The following is a 15,104-nucleotide window of genomic DNA, read 5'->3' as shown; positions in this document are numbered from 1 at the left end:
CTTGAAGACTTACAGTACCAAAATACATGTGTTACCTTGGGATGCACTAGGATCAGAATGCTTGAAAAGCCTGCAGGCTGCTTAGTCGTCCAAGACTGGGGTTTTTAAACCAAACAAGAAAAGAACAAGTTATTTACTTTTTTATTGTTGTTGTTTCTTTTTGGGGGGGGGGGGGGGGGGGGGGGGGGGGCTTTTTTGGGGGTGTTTTTTATTTTTTTTTTTCTTCCCCCTTTTTTGTGCTTTGGATATTACTGAAAAAGGAGTCTCAGGGATCCACACACTTGGACTTACTGAATCAGGCTGCGTCTGACAAACAATCTGTTCTGCATTTTGGTTTGCTAGAGAGCAACCAGGATTTTTCTGATTATATCTGCTTTTGAAAAAAAGGATGCACGGCATAGAAGGAAGGTCTAAGTGCCTGTCTGAGACTATTTTACTGAACGTGGGATAAATGTTACTTCTCAAAGGTAAGTGCAAGGCTTTTTTCATGTGTCTATACAAACTATATAGCTACAATATAAACCACATATGGATATGTACAGAAAACATTTATACACAGTTACCTCTGATGACAAAAATAATCTGTTATGCGTTTTATTAAAAGCATCAGGTAAATGTATAACTTTATTTTCCTTTTCATGTTAGCCTGTTCATGTAGAGAAATGAATGTTTGCTTTCTGCTTCCCTTGGCATGAAAAGGCAGTTCAAAAAGAGTATTTATTTTTGTGTCAGTAGGGATTTTTTTAATGGCAGTTTTGAAACAGTGGTTGAAAGAGGTTTAAAAGAAAGGATAATAATTTGGTTTCTTCAAGAGGAAAAACTGAGTAGTAAAAGCTGTGAAAGTGGAGGAATTAATTAGTAAATCCTGCAAAACTAGGGAAGAACTTTGCTGGACAGATCAACTCTGCTTTATATGAAACCACACAGTAAAAGAGTGGGGACCTTGGAAAATGTCATATGAAGAAACAGAGGTATAGAGAAGGGAAGAGACTGTGGGGTGTGGAGGTGCAGTGGAAGTCCACGTCAGTGTCTGCTGTCACAGAGCTTGGTGTGCTTGGTAAGGTGATGCCACTCATTGAGGGAAACCCAGAACTGGCGAGGTGGGCCTGTGGGGGATGGGGTACACAAGCAGGTAAATGCTATGTCATGTCTGTCTGATGTCATCAGACATATATGCTTTCAGCAAGGCTGTGTACAGAGAATTTGAATGGGATGAAGCATCTAAATGGCAGACAGGACAAGATGTAGCAAAATGGAAACTGAGTCTCTCCCTGGCTTGCTTGGACATATGCACAATTTTGAATCACAAAGCAAGTGCATGGCTGAATAAAACAAGAAAGAAACTAAAGGGGAGAGCATAAATCAGTGATGAAGTCAAAAAGTCCCATTATGATGGATTAGTAAACTGGAAATGTAAAGTGGTCAGTTGGGGTGATGTATGTAAGGAAGGGTTCTTAAACTGGGTAACTCCTTCCTACCCAAAGGAGACAAATAAATAGCACTGATTTAAAGCAAGAATAATTTTTTGATAGGGATGATCTAGTAATTTTGAGGGAGAGCCATGAAAATATTAAGAAGAGTCAAATTTATTTTTCTACCCTATCTTTGGGATTAATAGGACAAAATAACACTTCTGATGAGAAGAGACAGGAAAACAGTAAGCATCACTTAAGTTATAAAGTACACAGTAAATTAAATTCACACCTCTTATCTTCATTATACAATGCTTACTATGGATAAGTCCAGCAGCCACCACACAATTGTCACTGGTATTTTCTGTTCCTTGGGAAAGAGGAAACATTGACATGCAGGGTATCAGTTTCCTACTGGACCTTGCTGTGTACAGAAGCTGTACTAAGGCAAATGTGAGCTTGTGTTGACAACAAAGAGAGACAGATCATCACTTTTACTTTTCAGTATTTCAGGTTGGTTACCATTTATTTCCCTGTTAACAGCTTGCCATGGGTTGGTGGTTAGTTTGCATTGCCTACAGAGCGCCACTTGAGCACAACAGAGTGCTTCTAGTGTGCACTCTGCCCATAGCTGCCTGGTCATGGCAGTGCAAAGATGGGCTTCACTTTCTGTGAAACTGCTACTAATTCTCAGAGAGAGAGGGGATGAAAATAAAAATAAACAAGGCTAGGAGACAGGAATAAAACAAAAGTAATTTTGTTAAATCAAGCCATTTTAACGTATGAATCCCATCAAAGATCTGTATCACCTCTCTGATCAGAGATGGTGCTTGTTGTGCTCTCCCCAGGACAGCTCTGTTTCTTTTACGGTTATACTAGGCCTAGTGTCCTGCAGTATATGGTTGTGCAGGGTACCGGTAGGCAGGCAGGCTGGCAGCCCTGGGTCTGCACTGTGAAAGGTGAGAAATGTGACCCCAACTCAGAGCCACCATTTGCTGCTGCCTCCCTCTGCCCCATGCTGCTCTTCACAGCATTAGTACTTCCTCTTTAAATTTACACTTGAAACATAACGGATTCTTTTTTCCCAATGTGAAATACAGGTGACACGTCTAGCATTGCCCTGCAGCCTCTACTCTGATTGCTGCTCAGGTGGACCTGAGCTGACAGATCCCTGGCAATCCATGTCAGAGGACTCTGGCCACTGACTGAACCTTGCAATGATGTTAGACCCATCTGATCCCCTCATGGTCAAGAAAACCCAAAATGGGAAGTTCATCCAAAATTTTCAAGCTTTAAGTGGTAGTAGGTGGGAATATACTTCAGGTGACTTAGAGCAAATCTAACTTTCTAGTGAAGGGTTGCAGACTGATAACCCTTGAGGCTGCATGTGTACTCCCAGAGAGGGGAGGGGTGCTTCTTCACCCCCAAACCCTTTTTTTCATGCATTTCAAAGCATTTCATCCTTGATCACCTGTGGGAGAAAAGAAGTAGTTTGTTCCAAGTGTGTGCTCAGTCTTCTTTCTGGCCTGAGTGCTCAGACTTAATTTCTTTGGGTTCGTTGTAGTGCGCTGTCATGTGTTTGTTTTTGTGAAGAGCAACTGTCCCCTAGGTGCTGGACTGAAAAGCAGTAGCACGTTTTATGAAAGGCAGAAGGAAGACACCCAGGGCTCCTTCAAGTGTGGGATCCATTGCCCAACATCAAATGGGCCACTGCTGAATCCTTTGTGTTTCCTTTTAAAAATGTAGGCTTCGATTATTGTGACTTACTCTCTCACCAAGGTGCTGCGATTTACTCTGACAGTGCCCACAGGCTGTGAGTCCTTGCAGGATGCTGAACAGCTTCCAGTCATCAACTGAAACTTGTGACAAAAGACAAATTTTCATATAAGTGTGCTGGAATAATAAAAAAACCCACAAATCACTTAAGTGTGATGCAGCCCTTCAGTAAAGGGCCAGCTGTCACTCTTTGCCCAGCCCACCTCCACACGAGATGAACAGGAGGAGGTAAGCTTGTAAGTGGTACTTCTGCTTCTAGTAACTCAAATTACCTCCTGTGTGGGTGACTGCCAAACCTTGGCATGGAATTAACAAATGTAAACATGTCATTAAAGTACCCGCAGTGATGCTGCTTGGAAAACTCAGAAAAGGACACACCATTTAGAAGTACTTCTGCTTCCCTATGAGCAGTGGTTATCTCTGTGCTTCAGAGTATTTGTATGACAGTGTTTGCAATTTTTCTCTCTTCCTGTCATTTGCTCCATCCTGCCAGTGATCTGGGTCTTTGATGATACCCTCACCATGTATGGGGATACATTTCTAACAAATCCAGGATGCCAACTTCAGCGTATGAAATGAGCAGCAGCATCAAGTCAGAAAACATATTTTCAGTAAAAAAAAAGCTGATTTGAAAACATAGGAGAAAAGGAAGAGATGCGCTGTCAGGGTCTGGTCCTATGCAGAATCCCTATTGACCTACACAGAAGGCAGCTGTGTGGGATTTTTCCACTGATAAATGTTCTTGGTTTTGTCATGAAAATAGAGATTGATCAGAATGAAACATAATTGGGAAATGGTCAGTTTTATGAATTCCCAAACTGAAAACACCCAGAGCACTCCATCCTACTTTTTTATGGAAGATAAATTTCTTCTATCTAGTTCCTGTATTTTGTGTGAAAATTGAAAATAATTCATATGAAACCTGATTGAAAAAGGGCCATGCTCAAATCCATTTTGCTAAATGACAAGCAAATCTGTCAGTTGAACTGGAACTAAATATTTCTAGCTCATAAGAAGGCTTGCATACTTTCAATTTCAGTTTGGGCCAAGGAAATTGCAGTTTCATTTCAGTTCATGGGACCAGGAAAGTTTTGTCTGCCAAGTCCTACCTGGAAGTTTGGCCAAGTGGTATTATTCCAGGAACATCTTGCTAATGAGTGCTGTAAGTTATCAATGCCGCTGAGTGTCTGCTATTGAAGTAATTCTTCCAGCTATAGAAAACTTCTGTGTTGAGACGTTATGACAGCTAAATAATAGCAGACATGAGAGGATGGTTGCAGCCATAGTACAAGCAGTGCAATGGAGCATTTAGGAGGCTTCTGCTAATCACACTTCAGGAAGGAGCAGGTCTCTCTAATCCTCCAGTGGATCTGCTATCATCATGATGTTATGGAAGGGGGTGAGATAAGGAGAGGGCCCTGGAATAGCAGTAAATCCAGAGCCTGGGACCCCAGTTGGCCAGAAAGCAAGAGGTAGGGCTGGTGTATCCCAGGACATGCCATTGTAGGTTCTGGGCAGAACAGAAAGGTGGATTAAGGATAAAAACAGAAAGTATATGATGGCTGAAATCATCTTGTCTGCTTTAATAGAGCTAATATTGCACTGAAAATCCCTGGAAAACACGTGGCACTGGTGCAGAAAATTATCAGTGTGACTCTTTCCCTGAAGCTGAAGCCACAGGAGGTAGTTCAGGGCTTTGCATAAGTCTTTACGTGTGGGACTGAAACAAATTGCTGCTACTGTCCAGTTAAGACTATAGAGTTTGATTTGAATTAGCTGAGAGAAGGACAAACTTTGGAAGACCTCAGTAGGATCAAGACACATGAATTGTGGGGATCAGACACATCAGATGTTGGAGGAAATACATACACAAGTGATGAGGAAGTAAAGAATTTTTCCTCTCCTGTGTTCAGAGTTGAAGTTTGCTTTGGCAGGCTGAGGACCAAGTGGGCTCAAAATGGCTCCAGGTGTAAAGGGTCCTTAGCTGTTCTCTTGTCATGTCTGAGCTCTTCAGAAAAGCTTCAGTATATGTATCAACCAGAATGAGCAATCCTTTTTTTTTTCTGTTACAGCCTTAAAATAAAAATTAAGACGGGAAAAGAGGATGTCTTAGACACACTGCATCTTCTATTGCAGTGGCAGGATGGGTGGGTTGTGGTATCAGTGAAAGGGCAGCACCTGTATGTGTGCTGGAAAGGAAAAACTGTACCAGAATTTATATCAGATCCCTCTGTTAACAGCCTTAAAAAATTTAACTGCTCTTCCAGTACACAATGAAAACAAAGAGCAGCCAAAGAGCAAAAGGAAAAGTTGAGAGGAAAGAAAATGCCTGTCATGGCTTGCTCAGCAGTCCCTGTCTGGTTTGAAAGCAGCCACCAACAAATGTCTGCCTCCTCAGAGTAAAAATCAAAACCTTCCCAATCATATCAGTAGTCATTTGATCTCCCTCCCTCTGTGAATATTTCTGTGACAAGGTAAATACACGCAATACTCAGAAAGGTGTGCGTGGTTTATATGTGAACCAAGTGTACCAAACTAAGAAAAGAAAAGGCTAAACTATTGATAGAACATAAGTTATCTGGGCTGAGACCACTTTGTTGATTTCCTAAACTGATGTCTAGTTGTCATTTTGTATGAGTTATCTCCAGTGTAAGTGAATGTTAGCACTGCTGTTGGGAGATGGTTTTTAAATAAGGGTACAACATTGATTCCTTTCTCTCCAAATTATTGACTGCACTTTATCCCTGTAGTCAGGTCAGATAACGTATCTCTTCTGGAAATGCTCAGTAGAAAAATGCGTTAGGTCCCAGAAATTTTCACAGAGGAAAGGATCAAGAGGTTTTGTTTGCAGGCTGCTTATAATCAAAATATCTTGTAGTTATCCTTGAAAAAAAACCCTCAGTTTGATTGACAAATACCACTGTGAGGTATGTAAGTATTTTCTGATCCCATTTCACATGACCAAGTATCACACTAAGCCATGAACTCTTCAGTTGACAGCCACTTTGCAAGGACAGTGTGACCTTTCCTTATCACCACAGTTACATCTTCAGTTTCCAGCTCCCCAGATGCGTTTTGACCGTGATATCTTCATGAGGTGAGGTTATTGAGAAGCTTCACAATTATACCGTGTGGCCAGGAATTTCACTGAGGGTGAGCTTTCCCTTGTCTATGGTTCCCAGCATCCTACCCTGACTGGACCTGATGGAAGGAGCCTCAATAAATGACTGTTTTTTCAAATCCAGGGGTGGATGACGGCAGTTACATATGAACTGGAGAGAACTGGGTTCTCACTCGCAGAGAGCTGGAGCACAGGAGTTAAAGAGCAGTCTGAGGGATTTTTATGAGAGCAAATGTACTAAGCGCAAAGAGAACAATGTTTGGAGAAACACTGCAGAAATTTTGGTAGGATGAGGGGGTAGAGAAACAGAAGAATCACTGGTGATACAGCTATGACAATGTCTCTGTCTCCTTAGATATTTGTATGACTATTCTTGCTGCTGAGCTGGAGTATCATGCTAAGCTAAAGAAGGGCTTATGATTTGTGTCTTCAGTCACACTATACGTAGCTGATCCCTCCTTGAGCCACTGCGGGGTGCTTTTTTTATCACATGTAACCTTTTTTAACCTTTTGGTGGTCATGTTAAAAATTCTTCAAGCCTTTTGTACATGTTTCTGTTTTCTCCATGTTTCTTTCCCCTCCCTGAATTGGTGAGTGGAATGAGGATTCTATTTATTTATTTTTCTTTAGCACTGAACACAAAAAGATTTTTATCATCAGAGAGCAGATGAGTCACTTGTTAATACTTATAATCCTCTCCCTGAATTCTTAGTAGAACCTAGCAACAAGCTTTCAAACTAATGGGAGAGACCCTCTAAAACTTGACAGGTCCATCTTCATATAGTATATTTTCCAGAGAGAATGCAATGGATGGTCTGAGACCTGTCTTTTCTACGCTGGATGTCAAATGACTGCATTTCATGCTGTCTGGCTTAAGCTCACCTGGCAACCCAGAACCACACAGCCACTTGCTCACACTCCCCCTTCTTCCTCCCCCCTGCTCCCAGAGGGATGGGGAGGAGAACTGAAAGAATGTAACTCCCACGGGTTGAGATAAGAACACTCCAGTAACTAAGGTATAACACAAAACCACTACTGCTACCACCAATAACAATAATGATAAGGGAAATAACAAGGGAAGAGAATACAACCGCTCACCACCTGCTGACCGATACCCAGCCTGACCTGAGCAGTGATCTAGCTCTTCCGGGTAACTGCCCCCAGTTTATATACTGGGCATGACATGCTGAGGTATGGAATACCTCTTTGGCTACTTTGGGTCAGGTGTCCTGCCTCTGCTTCCTCCCATCTTCCCCTTCTCCCTGGCAGAACATGAGACTCAGAAAGTCCTTGGTCAGAGTAAACATTACTGAGCAACAACTAAAAAACGTCAGTGTTATCAGAGCTGTTCCTAGGCTGAAAGCCAAAAACACAGCACTGCCCCAGCTACTAAGAAGGAGAAAAATGACTGCTACTGCTGAACCCAGGACACATGCCCATCTTCATATTTTGTTTTCCTTTTTTGACAATTTTTTGACCTGCCTTAATTCTGTGAACAGCATAGCAAACGTCTATGATGCCCCTGTGAGATATGGCTAAGAAAACTTCCCTGCTTTTGAAATTCCAACAGGAAGAAATACATCCTCCTTGCAAGAAGACTGAGACAGGACATGATGAATTTCTGTACATTGGTGACTTCTACCCTACATCAGTGTCCTTCCACAGAATGTAAAAATCAAAGTTATGCTACATCCTATCTCAACAATAGGATTTATATTTAAAAATAAATAATGCCCTCAGGCCAAGGAACAGCTACTGCAGTGCTTTCCAGCACAGCTCATTGATCTCATTCTATCATTTGACACATCCTGCTACTCCCATGTTGCTGCAGTTAGCGTTAAATAGCAGACAAATCACTTAGTGACCTTACTGAAACTGAGACCTAGTTGGGGTACACTTTACACACACAGGCCATAAGGTATACAGGCCCTTTACACCACCATCTTGCCAGGCACTGGAAAAAGACATGAGAATGAGGTCTCTGTTAGGCTGTGCTATTCCTTCCTATTACTTCCAGAGTTTTTTCATTTATTTTATGTTAGTCTGATCATGTTTGTTTTAAGGAATTGCTTTCGACTACATTTGTCATAGCATGTGTTGTTTTGTCGTGGGCCTGTGATGAGCTTAATGCATATATTAAAAGTGCAGTTTTCCACAGAAGTTCTTCTATTACGGAAATCAAGTGTGTTTTAGGAAAACCTAAATAAAAAGCCTCCCAAGTTTACTGTGTGATATAGTTGCACTCACACACTCTCACAGTCATTCCTTCTTTTTTCTTTATATTGACAAGTACTTAAAGAACAAAAACAAACTCTGCAGCCAGCTGTTCTTCCTAAATATGTCTTGTATTCCTGGCTTAGGTATTTAGGCAAATTGCAGCTTAAGACTTCATTTGTGCAGCAAATCTTAGTCCCCAGCAAATCAAGTCTGTTTCAGAAGCCTGTTTCTTCAGTCACAGCATTTCAACATGGGAAGCCAGGCTGTGTTCATGCCCCAAGTTGATTATACCATTTTAGCAGAGTCTTTAGTTATAGGTGCAAAAATGTTTAAGAACAAATGAACACAGTTTTGGAGCATTGTTCCCCTTCCTTCCATTCTGAATGAATTTTCAGAGCATTTCTGACATGAAAAAAAAAACATTATGTGAGAGCTTTTTGAAAAGAAATAATATGGGATCTCAGATTGTCATTTTCAGAATAATTTCCACTTTGCTTCAAAACAGTCTCTCCTGTAGCTATAGATTTATCTTATAACATATATTGAGGTCCTTTTGTTGTTTGGTCCTTTAAAAAAAAATTGTTTATTCCTGCAGACTTAATTGCAAAAAGAAAACAATTATGTTACCAAACCCACAGTCTTCTTTTGATCACCTTGTAATAAAGTAACAGATATTGCTGAATGCTTATAGGGCATCACATAGTAAAATTATATATTCAGATAAGAAAAGGACATATAAGCTAACCAGTAGGAATTTGGAAACTGATCCTCAGGAGGAATATGGTTCCTTATAATTCTACTGATAGCTGTTAAGCTTTGGATAACATTAAGTGATATTGGTCAGTTGGATTCCCATTATTTTTTCTGAGATTTCCTTGACTAGGGTGGTATTGAGATATCTATGCTTTCAAATGTTTTAGTCATTCAGAGAAGCAGCAGCACCCATATCACACGTGATAAGGATGACCAACAATCTGAACACAACATGAACAGTGTTTAAGCAGATAATGAATATAAGTAGCTGCCAAATCATACATAGCTAGAATAAGAGGCATTTTTTTACCAAATATATATGAAACAATTGAGCTGGCCACAGGCATAAACTTTGCTTTCACTTCTGCTTTTGTAATAGGAAATAATAATAACATATGTCAGAGACCTGTCTTAAGCCTAAGTGTACTGATGTTTATGAAGCGTTTATAGAAGTGAAGGTGGAGAATGCACTCAGGGGATAGTAACTCTGTGCTAGCAAAAGTACAGACACAACTTAATGACAGCTGGTGGAGAATCATCATTTTTTGTTGGAGAATAGGTTTTGTCCAAACTAGTTTGCTGGGTGTACTGGGGAAGGGAGGAGGAGAATATTTGGCATTTTCCTTTGCTTTTTTTTTTTTTTTTTGGTAAGTATTTTTGCCTGGAATGTTTGTGGGGTTTATTTTAAAACAAAATTGAACTTTTTATCGTGTGAAAAGCTTTAATGTGGCACTTCAACATATTTTTATAAAAAATAAGCATTTTCTAGAAAACAGACGCTCTCTGAATTTTGATTAGTCAGTCTAATCTAAATAAGTCACATTTGTCTCTCAATTTCTGATAAAATCAGGCTGTCTAGCACTTTTAGGATTCCTCATAGCCATACAGAGATGGTACCACTTCTCTTTGTGAATTTTTCTTTCCTCCTTTCTCATTTTTTTGCTTTCTTGCCCTAGTAGGTCTGTTATTTATGGATGGTTGTACATAAACGGAGAAGATCATTTGATGACTTCTCCAAATAAAAATATAATGCTGAATTTGTTTTAAGGTGCACAGAATGGGTAATATGAAAGTAAAATGTTAATGAACACATGCCATTGGAGTGAGAGGCTTGGGCCGTGGCTAAACAGGCCATCATAGTTCCTAATCCCTGGAGAGAATTAACCTCCAAATTTTAGCTGTACAAAAGCAACAAGGGGTGAGAGGGGACACACACATGCCTAATCGTCAAGGAGTTAAAATGGACTTCACAACCAATACTTCTGTGAGACCTGAAAAGTAAAAGAATGGCTGAAAAAAGTGAGACAGTTTCCCACGGCAGAGCAGCCTCATGCAGCAGTTCAGTGCTCTTTGTACTGGAAATGCTTTTGGCTGGTACATGGCTTGTATTCTTCAATGCTTAAAAATGAAAATTGCAGCTACTCCACTTCTAAATTTGTTAGGGATTATCCTTAACAGTTTATTCATCTCTCAGTCACGGGAAAGAGGAATGAAGAGATCCTGATGATGTAAGTCAAAATCTTCCTAGAGTGCAGAGCTTTTAGGGACTGTGCAATAGGATGCTGACACTGTAGTAACAACTCCATACACTCCAAATACTTCGTATTTTAGCGCATCTTCCACTCAGGACTGGGAGCAAATGCGAATAAATTGATCCTTGGCACTTTCCATGTAAGTTAAGTCACTGTTACTATGCTATGTGAGAGAAAAATGAGGCATGGATTTTGGTTTAAGTTAAGTTAGTCTGTGATCACACACAGTGTCTACAGAAGCTGTCGATCAGATTGCCCATTAAACTGGGTGTCATAGTGATGAGATTTGGGCAATGTAGTAGTTTAGTAGTGCTAAACTGTTGCAGTGGAAACCAGATCAAATCCTAGAGTTGAACAGCAGCAGCAACTATCAACTGTGCCTGCACGAGTAAGCCCACTGGAAAGCTTAATTTAGGCTTTTCATTTCAGCTAGACTGTTACAAAAACAGTACTCAAATAACAAGCATTAGCCAAAGTAGAAGTCACCTAACCCTTTTGTACAGTTATTTACATGCTTTAACAGAGTTGAAGAAAATAGTCATCACATGCATTATCTTCCTGTTTATTTTTGCTGGGTTTATTTAATAGTCATTTGGGATGGATATGGATATATTGCCACCTGGAATTATAAAAAAAAAAATGCAGAAATAGCTATACTTAGCTTCTTGCTTGGGATGCTAGTAATGTCACAAGTATATGTCCAGGCAAACACAATCTTCTCTATTTTCTACTTATTACTGTAAATTGTTATACTGAATTACTGATGATATTCATACTAGAAAAAATTCTACTGATACCATTATTTCACTCCAGTGATGAACTAAAATCTTTTATTCCTATAACATAGACAACATTTGTGCATTTATTATGCTACTTTATGCTATTTTTAAATGAAGAATCATAGAATCATAGAATAGTTAGGGTTAGGGTTGGAAAGGACCTTAAGATCATCTAGTTCCAATACCCCTTCCACAGGCAGGGACACCTCCCACTAGACCATCTTGCTCAAGGACCCATCCAGCCTGGCCTCTAACACTGCCAGGGATGGGGCATCCACAGCTTCTCTGGGCAACCTGTGCCAGTGCCTCATCACCCTCACAGTGAAGCCAAAGAAATTCTCATCTATCAGTCTTTATTGAGCATAAACTTAGCCTCTAGTAGAGAAAATGGTCAATCTAGCAAAATTAGAAAGTTCAGCTGACCCAAAATCACTGGCTTAGTTATTCACTGAGAAAAATGCAAACTGCTCATAAATGGTGCATATAGGAAAGCCACGTAGAATTCATCCTTTACATGATTTGTAGCTATTTGTATAAACCCAGCAAAAAAATTCTTAAGATCACAGTTTTTCCTTACTGTTTATGCAACTGCCTTTAAGTCTACACTGACAAACAAACAGAAATGCCATCAAACCATTTAGCATCATTTGGCTGAACGGCAGCTAGTCCCTCGTTCTATAGACAATCCAGTCTCAGCTGTCCAAACTTGATACCCAAAATATGGTGATGGTCCCCCATGACTGTTACTTGCAGTGATAATTCCCATGGTTACTCAGACACACTTTGTCTCCCATGACATTCAGTTAAAAAGAGATGCACTGTCTCTGAAAAACTTTCTTTTAAGGTCCCACTCTTATCTCCCCTCATCATGCAGTCAGCAGCAGTATGTTAACTTGTTTTTCTTGTTGAGAAAGTTTCTAATATGTGACTACAGCAGAGATGAACAGTAACAATAAATCTTCAAAGACAATCCTTGTAATTAGCACATGTAATCCATAACAGAAGTAAGAACAGGAATAGTTATTAAATGTAAATAGTTTACTCACTGTGTCATCAATAAAACTTGTGATTTGTGAATCCCTGAGACTTTTCAGGTGATGAATCATTCATTATTTTATTTACTTTCTTGTATAGTGAAATAGAATGGTAGAAGGAAGAGATTTGAGCTGATGCCACAAACATCTCTTTATTTGCCAAGACGTTTTCCTGTACTCCCTAGCTCAGGAAATAAAAGTTTAGGATCCTAGTCCCTGTAAAACTACTTGCCGCACCTGGAAAAGTCCTGTGTGAGCTTTTCTGGTTGATGCAAAGTGGCAGTATTTTGAGGGTACAGTAGATGATTATCCAGTGACAGTATGTTGATCATTGCCTTTAGTAGTAAGCATGAATTTAAAGAGGATCAACCAGCACAATTTCCTGTTTGTCTACAACGGCCCATTTAGGTCTGTATTAAACTGGTAAAAGTGACTTCAGTGCTCTTACCAATGATGCTACATTCTGGTCCTGGAAGAGGAGCTGGGAAAAATGCAGAGAAGGATAGCCTGGATGTTTGTATGGAGCAGTTTTTTGCACAAAGAATGACTGAATAGCCTTTTTACATCTCAGCTTGGAAGGGACTTACTCTGCCTTGATATGATAAAAATATCTAAGACTATGAAAGATACTTGTCTCTTCTAGCACAAGCTTTAGAGGACAACATACTAAACCAGCAAGTGACTAGTCTAGTACAAACAAAATAAAGCATTTCTTCCCTTGGGATTGTGACAATGCTGTGAAACCCCTTTCTGCAGGATGCAGGGACTGCTAGATGCTTGCACTGATTTATAGACCTATAAGGATGGATATACCATAGGCATGACAGTTCAGATTTGTTCAGGCTGATTTGACTCAGAATATCGATTCCTATGATTTTCATGGCACAGCCTGATGTAGTATTTGGCTGAGCCCACAGCTGTATTTCAGCAAGGTGCAAAGAGGTGTTTAGTCAATGATTACAAGTGTGGGTAGAAACGGTGTTCTACTAAGATGTTGAGATAGAGCTTCACTGCTGCATTTACTAGGTTATTAGCATTCCAGATTTGGAAATAATGCTGATAGAATCACGATCTCTGGCTTGAGTAATTCAGATATCTTTTATAGTGTCTAACTCCTTGTTAGGTGAGAATTGTTCTACCTTCTTGACAGTTGCAGTGGTTGGCTGCATTGGTGGAAGCTTCAGGAGGTTTGCTGCTGAACTCTGGCAACTGGAGCAGGTAGGCATTCATCCACTTCTTGGAAAAACAAAAGTTGTGTTACAGCTCTCTAAGCTGAAAAGAGGAGAAAGAATATTTAGTTTCTGTCTTGAGAAACTGTTTATATGAAAGTCTGTGGTATCTTCTGGATGTACAGAAGAGTGGCCTCTAGAAAGGCTGTGGCTCCCAGTGGTGTAGTAATCTGAGCTCCTGAATATAGGGCTTAATCCCTGTAACAATTTAGAAGGTATGGAAGGTAGGGAAAGCTTTTTCAAGTTGACATCTGACTGATGAACAGATATGGTTTCTATAACCTGTGTTGCTTTACTTTGGATTTTGAGTATGTGTCTAATCTCTGACTGACCTGAGTTTTAGATAGGCTGATTAATTCGCTGGCACCTGTCTTTCATCTCCAGAGAATTTGTTGCTGTTGCTGTTAGAGGATCCTTCTTTACAGGTACTTTTCAGACAGCAAAGAATAGAAGAAAGGCTCTAAACCAACAGAAAAAAAAAAAGAATAGGGAGACTAAAGGACTGGCAAAGAGAAAACTGCTGTCAGGACTTGTAGTTCACTTCTCTGAGGCTGACATGTCTTATTTTGTTAAATTTCTTTAACTGAGAGCTGTAAGCAGACTTCTCAAAACTCAGCGCATAAGAGCATCAGAAGACTGGCATGTGTATCTAAAAGAACCAAGCTAAATGGTAGAAGTAATGTACTAAAATATGTCTTTATTTCCTGTATTTTCATGGAGTAATTTTCCTTAGGTTTTTAACACCTTTTCCTTAAGTGTTTTTGAGCTACCCTGAAAACCTACTGAAATCCTCAGGTATTTTATGAAATAGATGGGTCCCGGGGGGATTCATAAGCCAGATTTCTCCATCCTCTTCTGTGTGCTTTGAATACTGGCTAAATGAATGGGTTTAAGTTGGGAGACTGTCTGCTTGCATCGACATTGACCATGTTTTGACCTGGAATATAAGAAAGATTGACTGCATTGACTTTCTTCCTGGGATATCTCTTTCTTTTTTTTTTTTTTTTTTTTTTTTTTAATGACCAGAATCTTTAGATTTATGGAAAGTGGCAAGATAAAGCAAAACCTGCCTCCAAGAGAAAATAACACTGATTCTTTTTCTAATACAACCATTTACAGAAGCTCTAATATGTCCTACAAAACGTGAAGGCTCTGTTTTGTTTTTAGAAGTTGTTCTACAAAGTCATCAGATGTGATTTTTTTTCCTCTTGTTCTTTGCCTGTTCAGTTTTTCAAGAACTAGCTTCAGGCT

At 39.8% G+C, this 15,104-nt stretch overlaps 1 protein-coding gene across 2 annotated transcripts in view; it reads left to right on the top strand.

Moving 5' to 3' along the window:
- LRFN2 (leucine rich repeat and fibronectin type III domain containing 2) overlaps positions 1–15,104 on the top strand; it is a 225,679-nt gene that overhangs the window by 445 nt on the left and 210,130 nt on the right. For both annotated transcript variants that reach the window (XM_057429997.1, XM_057429996.1), the window contains exon 2: positions 261–467. The gene's annotated coding sequence lies outside the window, so the exon portion shown is untranslated. The remainder of the gene's footprint in view (positions 1–260; positions 468–15,104) is intronic.

The sequence above is a fragment of the Pezoporus wallicus genome, unplaced genomic scaffold (assembly GCF_028554395.1).
Source record: "Pezoporus wallicus isolate ANWC-B61680 ecotype Strahan unplaced genomic scaffold, APGP_CSIRO_Pwel_v1 contig_5353, whole genome shotgun sequence".
In the NCBI taxonomy this organism is placed as follows: Eukaryota; Metazoa; Chordata; class Aves; order Psittaciformes; family Psittacidae; genus Pezoporus; species Pezoporus wallicus.
This window is presented reverse-complemented; position numbering and strand designations above follow the sequence as displayed.